Genomic DNA, 20869 nt, shown 5'->3' with positions numbered 1-20869 from the left:
TTTGATGAGGTTATTTTGGCAGAGATAGTTTTTTCGGGATCTCAATTTATAACAAAATTTGAACAGATTTTTTATCATATTTTAGCAGATGTGAAATGCGAAACAGGAAATGGAGCGAAGAAGCGAGTGGTTTTGCGGCGTGAATTTTTTCGCTCTAATTTTAAAGTTGAGTGAGAAAACGGTGTTTGAACAAAAATTCGGTTTCTCGGTAGTGGTTTTTTGTTCACATGCGGCAATTTCACTCTGATTTTTACAGTTTTGTCGATTTATCGGATCGGATTTTATTCTAAATGGTTTTCCCAATCCATTCCAAGCCATTCTAGGCCTAGTTTTTTGTTTGAATTAAATTTTCATTTCTCGCTAATGGTTTTTTTGTTCACTTTCATTTTGACATTGATTTTCTGGTTTTTTTTATTTTTTTATCTAATTTTTTAAAAATGGTTTTATCAATTCACTCATAGTCCATTTTAGGTTTACTTTTTCTGTTTAGTCAATGAAAATTCTTTGAATTGTACGTCAGGACTTGTCCTGCTATGTTTTTTTACTTCGTCAAACTTTTTTTCGCTTTACCATTTTGCCGCTTTTTCGACATTTTGCGTGAAATCTTTTTGACTTCTCTAGGCTAGTTTCTCTCTTCTCTCATTCTGCTAAAAGTGAATTTGAACATCAGTTGCTCAGCAAAGCAATTCAAAATGAACAGAGTCAGTATAAAAAATTGAAGTCAGAAATAGAAACGGGATAAACCCATAAAGCCCAATTTCAGATGCCCGCTAATTGAACGTCGTTCCTATAAGTCTTAGTTACTATCTGTAATGCTTATTGGTATTGATAGTAGCCCCTGTAGCCTCTCTTTAAGAAACAGAAATATGTTCAACTACGAAATGTCGTCAAAATAAATCGGACTTAAAAAATGTTTTTGTACAAAAATCTTTTTTTTTCAATATCTTCTATTCTTTCTATCCCAATCATGCTTATTGGAATCAACGGCGGCTATTTTCCGGCAATCTGCCGGGTATGTTTCCTTCTGGGGAAAAACTGATCCTTTACATTGTAGTAGTGATTATTAATTACGTACAACCAAGTTTTAAACATTAGAGTTTAGTGGATACCTTCCAGGGGTCTGATCCGGGAGGTCGCGGGTTCGCACCCCTCCCTATTCAGAAGTTTTTGCATCAAAAGTTTCTCTAGCCTATGCCCCTGCTAAATTGATTGCCTCGCCAGTCGTTCGAGAGCAATTCATGCGACGTTAGTCGGTTTATATTAGTTACATGGGCAGCCGCTATGCAATCTGGCTTCTTGATTGGAGAATATAACTCTTATGGCAAAATTAGCTGTGCTTACATTTAAAGATTGTACGTGGAATCTGAGCATGATCAGATAATCAGCAAACCATTAAGAGCATCAATTAAGGTATCTGTGTACAGATACCTTAATTGCTGCTCGTAATTAATATAGGGTGGGGACGTTTTGTTAGGCTTTTCAACTTGTAACATTGGTGTAACTTGTAACCTTTGCGAAATTTCTGCTCAAGTTAAAAAAGGTAGGTATCATTTTGCTCTAGGTAGGTAGCATTTTGTGCTCTAAGTAAAAATATAGTTGGGGCACAAAGTTTGTGCTCTATATATGTTAGAACAAAATCTTAGTCGACCGAGTTGACTAAGATTTTGTTCGAACGTATTAGAGAACCAAAGGGTACAAAAGTGTTGAATTTCATTTGAAACCAATTTCATATTGTAGGTTAGTGAAAGAAAAGTTTTCTTAAAAATATAGAGGAGTTGAAATAAACCAAACACCTCCGATAGCGAAGCCGCCGATTATGTATAGCGGTTTGATTCAGTTGTCGAAAGTAGAGTTTTTGTTCTAAACTTATGCATGCATGCATGCGTGCATAAGCTAAGGGGAAAATCAACTTTTGACACTGGATCAAATTAGGACACGTTTAGGGCAACAAAATTGGACTTTAAGTTGTTAATTGCTCTAGAAGAGAAGAAAATATTGTAAACGTGTCTTTCTAAATTTTCGCTTGACCGTTTTTCGTCTCTGACCCATTTGACTTTTCTTCCTTAAAAACGGGATAAACAGGTAGCACCCAGCGGGCATGAAAATTCATTAGAAGCCCGTAGCCGCATTTATTTGTCCTTCAAGAGCTTAGTGTAATGAAGCTACCGGGAAGGCCATACTTTAAGGTTAAAATGTAATTTCTAGGCGTTTTTGAGCCCAAAATGTTGCAATTTTTCGTTTTTATTGGTCGTTATTCGATTTTTTGGACCAGCCTAAAACTGAGGCTGGTTGAAAATGATAAAGGTCTTCTGAAAGGCATAAATACTTTCTATGATTATTTTAAGAGATATATGTTTTGGTAATCTAAACAAAAACACAACTTTATACTAATTTTCACAATCTTTTTCAGTTTTTTTTTGAAAATTGCCATTTGTCAGAATTTTTCAGTGTCAGGGGTCTCAACTTTAAGGCTTTGATTACAAGTTGCTGAAAAATCTTTATTGGCCGTGGAGTAGTTTTAAACTTCTTAATATCACAATTTTCTGATAAAACTTGAAATTGTTTAGGTTTTTTGAAATTGTTTGTTATTTTCAGGTTTCTCCAGCATCAAGATCCAAGGAACCTCCTCTCGGGCTAAATAATAAGTTACTGCATAGTTTCTAGATATAATGGATTGTTTTGCAAGATTTTAATATCACGAATTTAAGCAATTTTTTCAAAAAAAATTGTTTGCAACTTTTTCGAGTGTTTCGAATAATTTTGATTTTTTTTCCGGCAGCAGGGCCCAGGGACCTTCTCCGGGGCTTGATAATAGGCTGCTGCTGTAGTTATTGGAATTATCAATATTTTAATGACTCGAATTTTTGCAATTTGATAGAAATTGAATTCAAATTCAAAAATTCAAATTATTATCTAAGTTTATGGATCTTTGAGTCAGTGAAATTTTTTAAGGCTTGAAATAGGGATACCGGATAATGTCTTGAGACAATGCAATGGTTGTGATGATAATAGTATCACGAATTTTAGCAAGATTTTTTTAAAATTTAAGATTCTTTTTAAAATTTTTGAATTTTTTATTCCTTTGTATAACGATCATTACTGGCCAACCGAAACTTTTTAAGTCTTGCAGATGAGTTACATAACAGAACTCCAAAGACATTTATAGTTTCGAACATTTTTTTCAGTGAAATTTGGAAAATTCTTTTTTGAATTTTGCTTTTTCAGTTTTTTATTTGATAATTACTAACTTAGTTAGAATTCACTTAATTACTACCTAGAAAACTAGAAGTTGCAGAGTCGAATCTCGTCGTGGAAAATACTCTTAGCTCTCTCTCTCTCTCACACTCTCTCTGTCAGATGGGGTTTCTCTCCTTCTCTTTCTCGTTCAAGTGTAATCTCTCGCACTCTCTCTCTCTCTCTCTATCTCTTTCCTTAAGTCTTGTTGATACCGCACTTTAGCTGCTTTTATGTGGCGTGATGTCATCATCTTTTACCCTCGCCTCACGCACCTTCAATTAGGCTAAAGCTAGCCTCACCAAACCGTGGCTAGCTACTGACAAAGACAACGCTCGCCGGTCGTTTTAAATCTTGTAAATCTTTTAACGTATGTTTAATTGTTAAACTTTGTCACTGCCCTCAGATCGCATGGTAGTATGCTCCGTTTCTGAATGCTGTTTAATATGAGAGTTGTGTAGCTTCTGTTTTGTAGTATCAATTGTTTGGTCCTTTTGTTCTGCTGAATTTGTAAGCGTTTTTCCAATTCACTTAAGGCCCCTGATGTTCCCCCATTGCGTTAGATCTCGAAATTTGATTAAACTAACTTTTGAAATTATACGGCTATCGGTACGAATCACTTTAGTTGATGCGTAGATCTCGATAATGGTCGTAATTTCGTCGAATATAGCAGACTTTGGTACCCCAGTTAATCTGGCGATTTTGATCTTTTAACTGGAGGTAAAAAAGAGTCCCTGAAATAACGATGCGGCTTTACAATTGACCCAAAAACTAATAGCTACTACAAATATGTCTATTTTTTATTACAAATGCAACTAGGGTATCAGGTAAAAACGGCAATAAGCGCCGGTATCCCGCTAAATTACCTGCAAATTGCAGCTCTTTGCGACAGCTACAACCTGAAAACTACAAATCTTATTTTCAAAGGTATATTAACCCTTACAAGATAAAGGGAGAGATTAGTGGTCACCATTTCGTTCAAAGCAACATTCAATTGATTCCCGAATGTCAAGCATGCATCTGTCTGTTTGATAATGTTTCTTTCAAATTGGATATCTTGTTAATTTTGCTTTTCCTTTACAGAAATCTAATAGCTTCGTTATGTTCGCATTCAATCCTAATTGGTTTTCACTCAAGTAGATATCAGTTTTTTTCAAAATATCTCAACGTTTATCTGAAAAGCTGTCTCTAGTAATTTTTCGGGGAAAAGTAGTGTCGGAACTTTCTTTTATACCCCCCCCCCCCCCCCCCCACCCGAAATTATAGCCCCCGCATTATGGTATAATAACATGCTTGAGTTAGGGGGATAAAAGTAACAGCAACAAAAAAGAACACATCTGGGAATGATGAGAAAATAATGAGAAAATAAATGACTTGCCACTAGTAACATTAAAAAAGATGTGGACAATAGAGAGTTTGGTAAGAAAAAATAAAAAACAATTGATGAAAATTTGATTTGAAATTGCATTAAATGATAAACTTGAACATGCTATAAGCTCCAGAATGCTCCAATGTTCTGTTAGCTTAGGTTTATCCGGGCCTAGCTGTTTAGAGTTAAATAAGATGCACATGTTTAGTTTCTGTTATGATGTAATAAAACGATCTCTTAAGTTCTGAAGTTTGTATTTTTATTGAACAATGATTGCTTTTTTTGTGTTATACCGTTCAGTCCTTGTTGATAAAAGAAAGTAATTTCGGTTTGTTTAATCTTAAGATCCACGATAAGGCCTACCGTAAAATAGCAGGTATAATTAAGCATGAGTTTGGCCGTGAACTTATAGAAGAGTTGACTGTTAAAGGTTGGTAACAAAATGACATTTAATAGTACGAATGAACCAATTAAAGTGGAAAATCTTGATAAAAGACTATTTTCTGTAATAGAATTTGCTGTCCTCGTGATAGAAATTTTTGACAAGAGAAAAAAATAACAAAACAAGTCAAAATGTTTAATAAAACATGTACAATTGTTTGTGCCGACAAAAATAAAATAAAATAGTTTTAATGCGTTAATTGAGTGAGGCAATGATAACTAAGATTATTTATATTGTTAGCTTTATTTTTTTCGCTTGATTGAGAGGAAAAATGATTTGGAGACTTCGCTTGTCAGAATTTTGCTTACTTATCAGAATTTCGCTCGGTCATGAAGAGAAAAAAACTTTTTGTCCTTTATTTCATAATTTTTTCAGATGAAATAGGACCTTATTTTTGAGTTCGTGATTGTCTTATTTTGATTGATTTGATTTGACAGCAGGGGAGAAAGTAGGACTCTCTGATTTAAAATAGAAAAAAGCTGCTGAAATTCAATTGAAGTTGCAAAACTGCTTGAATATGTATTCAAAATAACTCGTTCCGAAGGCGCGTTTTTTTGAAAATCTAAATTGTGAAAGATTCTTTACAATGCGTTCTCAATAGCCTGTTCTCTCCAATACTGTTTTCGCCATAAATTTTCCTGTGTATCCACTGCAAGATTTTTCTTGCCCACGTTAATTAACAAAACGTGAAACAAGAGTCTTTTGTCATGAAAATGACAAAACACGCAAAGATAAGTTACCAGATCATAGTAAAAAAAATGCTAAAAGCAAGTTTCGTGTTAGAGGCTGAACAGCTGCAATTCTGATAAAATGGGAGATCTTAGAGCAGCCAGAAATGCTATTTCTACAGCGATATGAAGATTTGCTCAGCTTGTCCCAGCTTCACAAAACTTAAAATTGAATCCATTTAGAGCAGCAGTAACAGAAAATTTCTGAGTATTCCGTGATTAGCTAGAATCCTCATTTGGTCCTGCTGAAAAGCAATATGCCAACCAGGTTGATTTTCTGGAAAAATAATTACGAGAACGTGTTCTAAACGTTTTCTGAATAATCAAACCGCCGCAAAAAGCCTTAAACAACGCACTGAGATGTATTAAGAATGGTTTTGTGCGCAAAAGATTGCTTCAAGTTCGTGCAGGTAGCATCATTGACGGATCTTCGTGCCATTTTAAAAAAAATCACAGCTTGTCCCAGCTTCACAAAACTTAAAATTGAATCCATTTAGAGCAGCAGTAACAGAAAATTTCTGAGTATTCCGTGATTAGCTAGAATCCTCATTTGGTCCTGCTGAAGTGCAATATGCCATCCAGGTTGATTTTCTGGAAAAATAGTTACAAGAACGTGTTCTAAACTTTTTTCTGAATAATCAAACCGTAGCAAAAAGCCTTAAACAACGCACTGAGATGTATTAAGAATGGTTTTGTGCGCAAAAGATTGCTTGAAGTTCGTGCAGGTAGAATCATTGATGGATCTTTGTACCATTTTAAAAAATCACAGTTTGCGCAAAGTTTTCGGGGTCTCTATGGTCACCCGGAAGATGCTACAGACTTAATGGAGCTGAGAAAGCTGTCACCAGCCAGGCTCTAATTAGTTTAACTTCAGTGCCAATAACTGGTAATAAATTTTATTAATTACCAAAGTTTACTATATTTTTCACTTTTTGTTTAAAACTTTATAAGTTCTAAATATAACAGGCATGCGTTAATAGACTAGGAAAAGATTTTTTCCGAAAGAGTGCGCAGGTGAGGGAAAAGTATGAGGTTACTGAGAACGTACTATTAGGTTATGTGTCAAATTGGTAACTTATACAGAAGAGTTCTTCATTCTCTGTGAAATGAGTTCTACGTTTTATGGGAACACTTTTTTTGAACAAAACAATTGATTCATGTAAGAAACTATTATGTTTCCAATATATTACACAATACTTGATTCAATGTTCACCTAGAGAAACAAGGACAGCAAAACTTAGCAAACGACAAAAGATAACTCCGAAAATAAATCCTCAAGATATTATTGAATATTCCAATTTGGAATCACATATTGCAATGAAAAGGTCTATTGAGGTAAATGAATCGTCTCGCAAAAGAGAGAGAGAGAGAGAGAGAGAGAGAGAGAGAAAGAGAGAGAGAGAGAGAGAGAGAGAGAGAGAGAGAGAGAGAAAGAGAGAGAGAGAGAGTCATGTTATTTGTTACCTTTTCAATAAACAAAAATGACTTTCAAAGAATAAAAATGGGAATTTTGAACTCAAATCCTTCACTGTCACTATTTTCCCAACTCGAATAACAATATTGATTATTTAAAGTCCACAATGGAGCAAAAATTGTACATCTTGTATGGTCAACTATCTTAGGTACCCATGACAAACTGTTTTTATGAAGTTCAAAATAGATGAAGCGAGCAAATTTGACTACTTTTTGATCAATTTTAGTTTTTGAAAACCTTATAATAACCACGACAGCTCAAGACTGAAAGACGCTTCAACAATAGTTTATCACACTCTTGTAAATATTTAACCAGATGATGGACTAGAATTAACAGTTGACTAAAAAATGACAGCAGACCCCAGTTGATCAACATATTCAAAAAACCCGGCAAATTAACGCCGGAGCACAGCTGATGAAATTTTTCAATAAGCCCCGCTACAAGAGTGCATCAACTCTGAGAGAAATACTGATAGTGGAATAAGCTTTTATTTAGTAATAAAAATTTATCACCTATCTGAATTTCTCGCGTTAGTCGTCTCCAATTGTTGCTCGAAAAAATTTCTGGAAACCTCAGGATCTCGATTACTGCGTCACGATTGTAAAAATAAAATCTACCCATTGCCAGCAATTTGAGTCAAGCCTACTTTTGTCCAGACGCGGATAATTGAAGTGTTGAACTCTTTGTATTCTACTTTCAGGGAAAAATTTTAAGGCTCAAACGACCAGCCCGAAGACCTAGCAGATCTCTAACTAAATACAGCTCTTTTGACAAAAAGCGGTGTCAGGTTGAGTTATATTTTCCATCCGTATAGGCCTTAAAGTATCTGGAAACTAAGAGAATAAAACTTTTTTAAAAAATTACGACGACTGATTGTTTCCAGAACTGTTATCCGCAGTTTACACCAAACCTTTCATCTAAACTGCAGGTCTTTTTTGTTCCTCCGAAAATATCTAATTAGCTTTACAAACAGTCATCAAGATTTCATAATTACTTTGAAAAAATTTAAAGCAGTTTGTATGCCAGTTCTTTTGAATGGGCTAGATTGTCAGGTTGAGTTCCTGAAGTTCTTTTTTAAAGCTACTTGTTGTCTGCGAAGATTAATGTTTTATTAAAGGTTAATTCAAATACCCACAAATTTTTTACGACCTGCTATGAAAACTTTAATATGACCACGTAGAAGCGTTTTTTTGTATAAGGACACAATTTTCAAAAAGTTAAAGTTGTAGCAGACTATCTCTCACATATTATGCTAACCCAAGCACCAATCTAAGTTTACTACAAAGCAATCGTAATCTTGTTCACGATATCGAATTTGAAGTACTACCACAACACCAGACCATCGCTTTGTAACACGACTTTAATTATAGCCATTAAAACGACTCATAGCCAAGGAAAGCATAAAAATTTGCAGCATTATGCATAAAATTTCGTTTCTGGAGCCAAAAGTTCAACATATCACCAGTTCTTAAGAAGAAAATTTTTTTGTTTAATCTGTATGGCTTTTTAAAAATAATTGACATAAAAAAAGGAACTTAACTTCAGTGCCAATAACTGGTAAGAAATTTTATTAATTACCAAAGTTTACTATATTTTTCGCTTTTTGTTTAAAACTTTATAAGTTCTAAATATAACAGGCATGCGTTAATAGACTAGAAAAAGATTTTTTCCGAAAGAGTGCGCAGGTGAGGGAAAAGTATGAGGTTACTGAGAACGTACTATTAGGTTATGTGTCAAATTGGTAACTTATACAGAAGAGTTCTTCATTCTCTGTGAAATGAGTTCTACGTTTTATGGGAACACTTTTTTTGAACAAAACAATTGATTCACGTAAGAAACTATTATGTTTCCAATATATTACACAATACTTGATTCAATGTTCACCTAGAGAACCAAGGACAGCAAAACTTAGCAAACGACAAAAGATAACTCCGAAAATAAATCCTCAAGATATTATTGAATATTCCAATTTGGAATCACATATTGCAATGAAAAGGTCTATTGAGGTAAATGAATCGTCTCGCAAAAGAGAGAGAGAGAGAGAGAGAAAGAGAGAGAGAGAGAGAGAGAGAGAGAGAGAGAGAGAGAGAGTCATGTTATTTGTTACCTTTTTACCTGGTTCAATAAACAAAAATGACTTTCAAAGAATAAAAATGGGAATTTTGAACTCAAATCCTTCACTGTCACTATTTTCCCAACTCGAATAACAATATTGATTATTTAAAGTCCACAATGGAGCAAAAATTGTACATCCTGTATGGTCAACTATCTTAGGTACCCATGACAAACTGTTTTTATGAAGTTCAAAATAGATGAAGCGAGCAAATTTGACTACTTTTTGATCAATTTTAGTTTTTGAAAACCTTATAATAACCACGACAGCTCAAGACTGAAAGACGCTTCAACAATAGTTTATCACACTCTTGTAAATATTTAACCAGATGATGGACTAGAATTAACAGTTGACTAAAAAATGACAGCAGACCCCAGTTGATCAACATATTCAAAAAACCCGGCAAATTAACGCCGGAGCACAGCTGATGAAATTTTTCAATAAGCCCCGCTACAAGAGTGCATCAACTCTGAGAGAAATACTGATAGTGGAATAAGCTTTTATTTAGTAATAAAAATTTATCACCTATCTGAATTTCTCGCGTTAGTCGTCTCCAATTGTTGCTCGAAAAAATTTCTGGAAACCTCAGGATCTCGATTACTGCGTCACGATTGTAATAATAAAATCTACCCATTGCCAGCAATTTGAGTCAAGCCTACTTTTGTCCAGACGCGGATAATTGAAGTGTTGAACTCTTTGTATTCTACTTTCAGGGAAAAATTTTAAGGCTCAAACGACCAGCCCAAAGACCTAGCAGATCTCTAACTAAATACAGCTCTTTTGACAAAAAGCGGTGTCAAGTTGAGTTATATTTTCCACCCGTATAGGCTTTAAAATATTAAAAATAAAAAAGTATCTGGAAACTAAGAGAATAAAACTTTTTTAAAAAATTACGACGACTGATTGTTTCCAGAACTGTTATCCGCAGTTTACACCAAACCTTTCATCTAAACTGCAGGTCTTTTTTGTTGCTCCGAAAATATCTAATTAGCTTTACAAACAGTCATCAAGATTTCATAATTACTTTGAAAAAATTTAAAGCAGTTTGTATGCCAGTTCTATTGAATGGGCTAGATTGTCAGGTTGAGTTCCTGAAGTTCTTTTCTAAAGCTACTTGTTGTCTGCGAAGATTAATGTTTTATTAAAGGTTAATTCAAATACTCACAATTTTTACGACCTGCTATGAAAACTATAAAACTTTAATGACCACGTAGAAGCGTTTTTTTGTATAAGGATACAATTTTCGAAAAGTTAAAGTTGTAGCAGACTATCTCTCACATATTATGCTAACCCAAGCACCAATCTAAGTTTACTACAAAGCAATCGTAATCTTGTTCACGATATCGAATTTGAAGTACTACCACAACACCAGACAATCGCTTTGTAACACGACTTTAATTATAGCCATTAAAACGACTCATAGCCAAGGAAAGCAAAAAAATTTGCAGCATTATGCATAAAATTTCGTTTCTGGAGCCAAAAGTTCAACATATCACCAGTTCTTAAGAAGAAAATTTTTTTGTTTAATCTGTATGGCTTTTTAAACATAATTGACATAAAAAATGAACAGCCCCTGATTTAATTGTTCAACCAAAAGGACAAAAACAGCAATTTTTAGCGACTGACAACAAAACAAATCTGAAATTAGGCCGTTAAGATAGTATTGATTTAGATCCAGGTATTGGCATCAAATAGGCCATTACGAAAATTTAATGGTCTTTTTATACAAGACACACTCAGAGAGGGAGAGAGGGAGAGAGAGAGCCTACAGAGTCTAAACTAACAAATTTAATACTCAACAAGGAACAAAAATGGGAATTTTGGACTCAATACTTTCACTGTCACTATCCCCACAACTTGAAAAACAATACTATTCTCCTATAATCCACGATAGAGCAAAATTTATACATCCTATACGGTCAACCATATTTTCAGCTGCCGATGACAAATTGTTTTTAGGTGAAGCGAGCAATTTTGACTAACTTTTGATCAATTTTAGTTCGCAGCACCCAAAAATTGCCCGGACAGCTAAGGACTGAAGGCACCTGAAAATGAATTTATGACACTGTTTTACAATTACGAAGAGACAAAAAGAACAGACTTAACATTGGGCAAATAATTTGAACTTCTTAGAAACGTTTATTGGTCTGTACTGATGTTTTTATAAGCAATTGAAATCTAGGGAAAGTTTTGGATTGGTTATCACAAATGTTTGCTAGACATTGACTAGTTCTGGGAAGAAAACACGGACTGTCCATTCAGATTCACGCCAGAGCACTGTTATTCAGATCATTCATTAAACCCAGCTACACCAAAACATCACATCAAAGAGACAAATTGAGAATGGTATAAGCTTCTAAATAGTAATACGAAGTTTTTACCTATCCGAATTATTTCCGTTATGTGTCTCCGAATGTTACTAAAAGAGATTCTGAAAAACTCACAATATTTATTACTACTTCACGAGAACAATATTACGAATAAGCTTTCAAACAGTATTACGAAGTTATTACCTATTTGAGTTTTGTGCGTTATTCGTCCCCAAATGCTTCTAAAAAAGATTCTGAAAAACTCATAGCTTTTTCATTATTACGTCACAGCTTTTCTGACAAAAAAGCGTTAATATGGTCAAGTAATATCTGCTGCCGATCTAAGCCCTAATAAACCAACAATTGGAAAGTAGATAGAAACTAAAATTTCTAAAAAAATATTTTAAAAAACTGCAACCTACCAATAAAGTCATGTTATGGAGCGATTGTCTGGTGTGGTGGTAGTAGATCAACTTCGAGACCGTGACTAGGAATAAGATTGCTTGGCTTTTGCTTGAGGTTGGTGCTTGGGTTAGCATGACATATGGGAGATAGCGAGCTGCAACTTTTTTTTCAAAAATATGACTTTATATAAAAGTAAACGCTACTATGTAGTCAATAATGTTTCATAATCTTCACGGTAGATTCTTCGCCTGAAAAGAACAAGTGAAACTTTTAATTCTTTCAACGCTCTTACTGAAAATATCCAAACAGCTTAAGGAGCCAAAACCATAGCTGCGTAAATCCCATAATTAAAAAATTTTTGGGTATTTGTGTTATCTTTGAATAAAGAATTACAGTTCGATTGAGCGCAAAAATTTTCCCCAAAGTTGAACAAGAGTCGTTGAACACATCCATTTTACGTGTTTGTGGAAAAATATGGTTGACTCGAATCCCTTGTTGGCATTAAGTTGTTGCAAATGGTGTTATTTTGACGTACTGAAAAAGATTCTGAGTTTTCCAGAATTTCTTGAGCATTAACTGGAGACGAATAACGCAAGAATTTTAGATAGGTTATAATTTCCTAATATTCCTAAACAGCGTATTCCGTTATCAGTTTGTTTTTTAGATGTGATACACTGGTGTTACGGGGTTTTATGAATAAATTGATGCATTCTGCTCTGGTGTCAACCTAACTGCTCATGTTTTCTTTCCAAAATTAGTAAACCTTCTGTAATACTTAACGACAAATTTCTCCAAAAATTTCACTTGCTCAATAATTCAACCGATCAATTCAATCCATTATCATCAATTCAACTCATTAAACTTTTCGAAAATATTAAGAAATTTTTTCAAGTTATGTCCAGTCTTTTGTCATAAAGTAATTGTACAATATTTAAATATTTATTTTTCACGCTTTTTTCGCTGAAGAGGTCTTCTGGCAATTTTCATGTTTTGCTAACTATAAATGATCAGAAGGTGTTAATAATTGCTTGCTTTTGCAAGTTCAATTTTTTTATCTATTATGGAGCTCAGAAGAACAGTGTTGTCATTCGAAATCGGGGAGATAGTGATAGTTGACGGGTTTTAGTTCAAAACTTTTGTTTTTTGTTGAAGAGCAAGTTTGTTTATTGAAGCGGTAACAAAAAATGACTTTTCTCTCTCACATAAAGAAGTCGTTTCAATTTTCATAACGGTCCTTTTGATGCCAATACCTAGTTCTAAAAAAATAATATCTTATCTTAATGGCTTAGTTACGAAGTTAATTTTCTATCATTCGCTAAATTTTGTTTTTATAGTTTTCTTGGTGAACAAATCAGGAAGTAGCTGTTCAATCAACATGTCAATTGTTTTTAAAAAACCATACAATTCTAACAAAAACGAAAAAAAAAATCTGAAAACTGCTGGTACCTTGACAAATTGACTCCAGAAACAAAACTTTATGTATACTGCTGCCAATTTTCAGGCTTTCCTTTGCTGTAAGAGTCGTACTAACGGCTATCGATAAAATTAATTATGGATCGATTGTCTGGTATTGTGGTAATAAATCAATTTAGAGACCGTGATCAAGAATACGATTGCTCGGTATTAGCTTTAGGTTGGTGTCTGGATACTGAAGATATGCGAGAAATCGTCTGCTTCAGTATTAATTTTATTAACAATATGTCCATATAAAAAATTAATTGCTGTTACTTGTCAATAAAGTTTGACATTCTACAATGTAGCCATTAAAACGACTCTTTTAGGCAATGAAAGCGTAACATTTTGCAGCATTAGAAAACTCGGGATCTCGATTACTGCGTCACGATTGTAACAATAACAACCAACCAGTGCCATGAAGTGTTCAACTCTTTTTTTTCTACTTTTAGGCAAGAGTTTTTAGGCACAAATGACAAGCCCAAAAACATAGCAGATCTCTAACTACATACAGTTCTTCTGACAAAAAGCGGTATCGTGGTTGGGTTAAATCTGCTGTGCGTATATGCCCTAAAATAGCACAAAATTGAAAGTATCTTGAAACTAAGAGAGTTCTAAAATACTTCATAAAAACGACGAATTGTTGTTTCCAGAACTGTTATCCGCAATTTATCCCAAACCTTTCATTTAAAAATGCATGTCTTTTTTGTTGTTCCAAAAAACTTCAATTAGCTTTGCAAACAGTCATCAAGATTTCGTAATTACTTTGAAAAACAATTTAAAGTGGTTTGTTTGCCATTTAAATTAGCTGAGCCAGTTTGTCAGGTTGAATTCTTTTCTGATGCTACTTGTTTTCTGCGAAATTTATTGCTTTATTCAAGGATATTTCAAATATTCACATAATTTTCACAGCCTACCGTGAAGACTATAGACCGTTTTTGACCACGTACTAGCGTTTATTTTTTGTATAGGGACACAATTTTTGAAAGGTTAAAGCTACAGCAGACTATCTCTTACATATTATGCTAACGCAAGCACCAACCTAAAGATAAAGCCACGAAATCGTATTCTTGTTCACGATCTCGAAGTTGAAGTTCTACCACAACACCAGACAATCGCTTCGTAACACGACTTTAATTATAGCCATTATAACGACTCATATAGCCGAGGAAAGCGTGAAAACTTGCAGCATTATACATAAAATTTTTTGTTTCTGGAGCCAAAATATCAACTTATCAGCAGTTTTTAAGAAGAAAATCTTTCTGTTTTCGTTTGTATTGTACGACTTTTTAGAAACAATTGACATGTTGATTGGACAGCCACTGATTTTACTTTTCAACAAAAAAACGAAAAAAAACAGCTATTTTTAGCGACTGATAGTAAGCCATTAAGCGTCTGAAACTAAGCCATTAAGATGTTCTTGATTTAGAAGTAGGTAATGTGATCAAAAGGGTCGTTGGGAAAACTGAAATTTCATCTTTATTTGAGAGAGAGAGAGAGAGAGTCATGTCTTTTTTAGTTCTTTACTAGAGAAACTTGATATTGAACAAAGAATAAAAATGGGAAATTTGAACGGAAAATTTTTAAATAACACTATCCTCCGGACTCACAATCCCTCGAACTCAAATAAATCCAAAACAGATCAACAAAAGTTGTACATCCTATGCCGTTCACTATTGTGTCAATTACCGATGGCAATTCGTTTTTATGAAGTTCAAAGGAGAGGAAAGAAAGATTTTTGAATACTTTCGATCAAATTGAATTTTGAACACCTTAAAATGGCCACGACTGTTCGGGTCTCAAAGACTCATTAAGAATAGTTTATCACATTCTCTTAAATTATGGAAGTGTTTAAACAAGAAAATTACGACCTACCCAGTCAAGCTGACACCAGGCTCTAGTTATTGTCCGAAAACTTTTGAATTCTCTCTTTTTATTTGATCTCGTTTTCCTAAGTTCATCTAAAACAAACAATGCTAAATGCAAGTTTCGTGTTAGAGGCTCAACAGCTGCAGTTCCGACAAATTGGGAGATCTTAGAGCAGCCAGAAATGCTATTTCTACAGCGATTTAAAGATTTGCTCAGCTTGTCCCAGCTTCACAAAACGTAAAATTGAGTCCGTTTAGAGCAGCAGTAACAGAAAATTTCCGAGTATTCCGTAATTAGATAGAATCCTCATTTGCTCCTGCTGAAGTGCAATATGCCCACCAGGTTGATTTTTTGGAAAAATAATTATGAGAAGGTGTTCTAAACTTTTTTCTGAATAATCAAACCGCAGCAAAAAGCATTAAACAACGCACTGAGATTTATTAGGAATGGCGTAAAAGATTGTGCGCAAAAGATTGTTTCAAGTTCTTGAAGTTAGAATCAATGACGGATCTTTGTACCAATTTAAAAAAATCACTGTTTGCGCATAGTTTTTGAGCTCTCTATAGTCACCCGGATGATGTTACAGACCTATTGGAGCTGAGAAAGTTGTCACCAGCCAGGCTCTAAGTGAAATCGGCGTTTGTTCAAATCTGCACAACCACGAGGGAAGCGCGCGTCTTTTGCTAAGCTTCCAAAAGATTATCACGCAGCAGCAGCTTTTCTTTCTCTACTAGTTAACAGAAGTTTCACTTCAGTGCCAGTAACCGGTCAGAAATTTTACCAATTGCCAAAATTTGCGTTATATTTCCACTTCAATGCATTTTGTTTAAAACTTTATGTGACATTGGTGATTTTTCTCTCGAAAGTTTTGCCGTAGAAAAACTTTTTAAGTAATACAGACATGCGTTAATCGGCTAAGAAAAGATTATTTTTAAGAGTGTGCGCAGCTGAGGGAAAAATATGAAGTTACTGAGAAGGTACTTGTAGGTTATGTGTCAAATTGCTGGCTTATAAAGAAGAGTTCTTCATTCTCTGTCAAATGAGTTCTTCGGTTAATGAGAACTCTTTTTTAAACAAAAGACAATTGATTCATGTAAGAAACTCATTTGTTGCCTAGATATTACTCAATACTTGATTCAATAGTTCACCTAGAAAACCAGGGACAACAAAACTTAGCATACGACAAAAAATAACTCCAAAAATAAATCTTTAAGATGTTATTGAATATTCCAATTTGGAATCAGATACTGTATTGAAAAGGTCTATTGAGGTAAATGAATCGTCTCGAGAGATAGATAGAGAGAGAGAGAGAGAAAGAGAGAAGAGAGAGAGAGAGAGAGAGAGAGAGAGAGAGAGAGAGAGCTAGAGAGAGAGAGAGAGAGCGAGAGAGAGAGAGAGAGAGAGAGAGAGCTAGAGAGAGAGAGAGAGAGAGAGAGAGAACCATCTTATTTGTTACGTTTTTGATAAACAAAATTGATTTTAAACAAAGAATAAAAATGGGAATAGTAATAACATTAACAACAACTCAATGCCGACAAGGGATTCGAGGCAACCCTGTGGTCTATAAAAGCGGATAATGGAAGTGTTTAACTATTCGTATTCAAATTTTAGGGAAGATTATTTGAACCCAATCGACTAGCCCAAGTGCATAGCAGATTTCTAGTTGCATACAACTTTTCTGACAGGAAAGCGAAAACTTGAAACTGATGAATTTTGATCTCAAAACCTTTCACTGTCACCATTTCCCTGAACTCGAATAACAATACTGTTTTTCTAAAACCCACAATAGAGCAAAGTTCGTACATTCTTTACCGTAAACTATCTTGTCAATTACTGATGACAAATTGTTTTATTCAAGTTCAAAGGAGAGGAAGCAAGCGGTTCTGACTACTTTTTTAATCAAGTTTAACTTTGAAGACCCTAAAATGACCACTAAAGCTCAAGACTGAAAGACGCTTTAAAAATAGTTTATCACAATCTTGTAAACTTGCAACCAGATGATGGACTAGAATTATCAGTTGACTGAAAATCTAACTCTCTTCGAAATTTTTATGGGGCTGATTTGATGTTTTTCAAGAGCAACTTTACTTCAAAGGGAGTGCGCTCGTTAACTATATCAAAACGTTTAGTTGACATAGACAATTGCTGAAAATTACCGACTGCCCAGTCAAACTGACAGCAGAGCTCAGTTGATCAATTTTTTCACAAAAAGAAATCTGCAACACCAGTGCATCACATCTACGGAACAAGCTGCTAATTGAAGAATTTTTATGCAGTATTATTGAAATTATTGAACATCCGAATTTCTCGAGTTGTTTGTCACCAATTATTGCTTCAAGAAATTCTAGAAAACTCAGATTCTCCATTACTACGTCACTATTATAATGTTTAGAACTACCCGATTTCAAATAATGGTATCAAGGCAAATTTTTCTGTACAAGGAAGGACATTGGTGTGTTCAACTCGTCGTATACAACTTCGTGTCAAAAATCTTTGCTTTCAAACAACTCGCCCAATGAAGTGTGGTGATGTGGCGCAAAAGAGAAAGAAGAATCGGTCAATTTTCTAAAAAGACCATTTATATTGATTACAACAAAATAACCCAAAAACTAAGCAATTAGGATATCACTGTTTCAGAACTATGTATTGGCAAGAAAAGGTTATGAAAATTGAATTGTCTCATTTATTTGAGAGAGAGATAGAGTGATAGCCATTTTTTGTTACCTGTTCCATAAACAATTTTGATATTCAACAAAAATGGGAAAATTGAACTCAAACCCTTTCACTGTCACTATCTCCCCGCACTCAAGTAAAATTAATGTTTTTCTATGCTCCAAAATAGAGAAAAATTTGTCCATCTTTTGCAATCTATTATATTGTCAAAAACCCCAGACAATAAGTTTTTACGACATTCAAAGAAGAAGAAGCAACCAAATATGAGCCACCTCTGATCGTTTCCAGTTCGCAACTCCTGAAAACCGCCAGGACAGCTCCGAAGAGAAAGACGCCTTAAAAGCTTTTGGTGAAACCAATAAACAATTACTTCAAAACAAGAAAGTAAACATAACAATTGAAAAAGTTTCAAATTTCTTCAAAAATATTAATGGTCTGAATTGATGTTTTTCATGAGCAAACGGAATTTTTGGCAGTTAAATTTCACAGAACGTTTAATAAAATTGGGAAAAAATGGACTACCCAGTCAAGTTCACACAGGAGCACAAATCATCAACCTATTCATAAAACCCCGCAACACCAGTACATCACATCTAAGAGACAAACTGATAGCGGAATAAGCTCTTACGCGACGAAACTATTTCCTATCTGTGTTTCTTGCGTTATTCGTCTCCAATTGTTGTTCAAAAAATCTTAAAAACTAAGAAAGTTTTTTACTTTGTCACAATAATAACCTTAACAACGACCCAATGCCAACAAGGGATTCGAGTCAGGCCTTTCTCTAAAATGGATAATGGAAGTGTTCAATGATTCGTATGCAAATTTTAGGGAAGAATCCTTGAACCCAATCGACTAGCCCAACTACTAAGCAGATTTCTAACTGCATACAACTTTTCTGAAAAGAAAGCGTTAATTTGATTAGGTAAGAATTCTAGAAGTTTTTTTTAAAAAAACTACGACAAGTGATGAGTTTTGATCTCAAAAACTTTCAGTGTCACTATCTCCCTGAACTCGAATAACAATACTGTTTTTCTAAAAACCATAATAGAGCAGAGTTCGTATATCTTCTACCGTAAACTATCTTGCCAATTACCAATGACAAATTGTTTTAATCGAGTTCAAGTGTGAGGAAGCAGGCGATTCTGACTACCTTTTGATCGATTTTACTTTTGAGGACCTTGAGGTAACCTCTAGAGCTCAAGACTGAAAAAACCTTTAAAAATAGTTTATCACCGTCTTGTAAACTTGCAACCAGATGGTGGTCTAGATTTAACAGTTGTCTGAAAAACTAACTTTCTTCGAAAATGGGGCTGAATTGATGTTTTTCAAGAGCAATTGAAAATCATAGAGAATTTGCTTGTTAACAATAACTGATGTGTGCTAGACATAGACAAGATAACTACGGATTGCCCAGTCAAGCTGACACCAAGGGCTAGTTCTGTGAAAAAACGCGGACTGTCCAGTCAAATTCACGCCGGAGGACAGCTGATCAAAATTTTCAATAAACCGCGCTACACCAATACATCACATCTAAGAGAAACACTGATAGTGGAATAAGCTCTTATGCAGTAATAAAAATTTATCACCTATCTGAATTTCTTGCGCTAGTTGTCTCTAATTGTTGCTGAATTACTACTTCGCGATTGTAACAAAAACAGCTACAAAATGCCAACAATGAGTTCGAGTCCAGCCCAGTTTTGTTCAAACGCGGATAATTGAGTTCTTCAACTATTTGTGTTGTTATTTTAGGAACGAGTCTCCAGGCTCAGACGACTAACCCAGAGACATAGCAGATATCTAACTGCATACAACTCCTCTGAAAAAAAGGCGGTAACGTGGTAAAGTTATATCTGGTGCCAGTATAAGCCCTAAAATGCCAAAGATTGGAAAGAATCTGGAAACTAAGAGAATTCTAAAGGTTAATTAGAAAATACGACGACTGATTTTTTTTTCAGAAATGTTACACGCAATTTATTCCAAATCTTGCATCTAAACTGCACGTCTTTTTTTGTTGTTCCAAAAAAAAACTATTTAGCTTTACAAACAGTCATCAAGAATTCGTTATTACTTTGAAAAAATTTAAAGCAGTTTGTATGCCAGTTCTGTTGGATGGGCTAGATTGTCAGGTTGAATTCCTGAAGTTCTTTTCTAAAGCTACTTGTTGTCTGCGAAGATTAATGTTTTATTAAAGGATAATTCAATTACTCACAATTTTTTACGACCTGCTATGAAAACTATAAAACTTTATTGACCACGTAGTAGCGTTTTTTTTGTAAACGGACACAATTTTCGAAAAGTTAAAGCTGTAGCAGACTAACTCTCACATATTATGCTAACCCAAGCACCAATCTAATCATAAAGCCACGAAATCGTATTCTTGTTCACGATCTCGAAGTTGAGGTACTACCACAACGCCAGACAATAGTTTTTCAACATGACTTGGTCAAGAGCCATTAGAACGACTGTTATAGCCGAGAAAAGCGAAAAAATGTGCAGCATTATACATAACATTTCGTTTCTAGAGCCAAAAATTCAACGTATAAAAAATTCTTAAGAAAAAAAAACAGTATTGTTTGCGTTTGATTCGCTTGACTTTTTAAAAATATTTGACGTGATGATTGAACAGCTACTGATTTAATTGTTCAACCAAAGGGACCAAAACAACAATTTTTAGCGACTAATAACGAAGCAACTCTGAAACAAAGTTATTAAGGTATTATTAATTTACACCTAGTTGTTATCAGAGGGGCCATTATGAAAACTGAATAGTCTTTTCTTAGAAAGTCAGGAAAAGAAGGAGA

Source organism: Convolutriloba macropyga, chromosome 2 (assembly GCF_964194025.1).
Source record: "Convolutriloba macropyga chromosome 2, txConMacr16.3, whole genome shotgun sequence".
Lineage (NCBI taxonomy): Eukaryota > Metazoa > Xenacoelomorpha > Acoela > Convolutidae > Convolutriloba > Convolutriloba macropyga.
The sequence above is the reverse complement of the archived record's forward strand: the minus strand, read 5'-3'. Positions refer to the sequence as shown.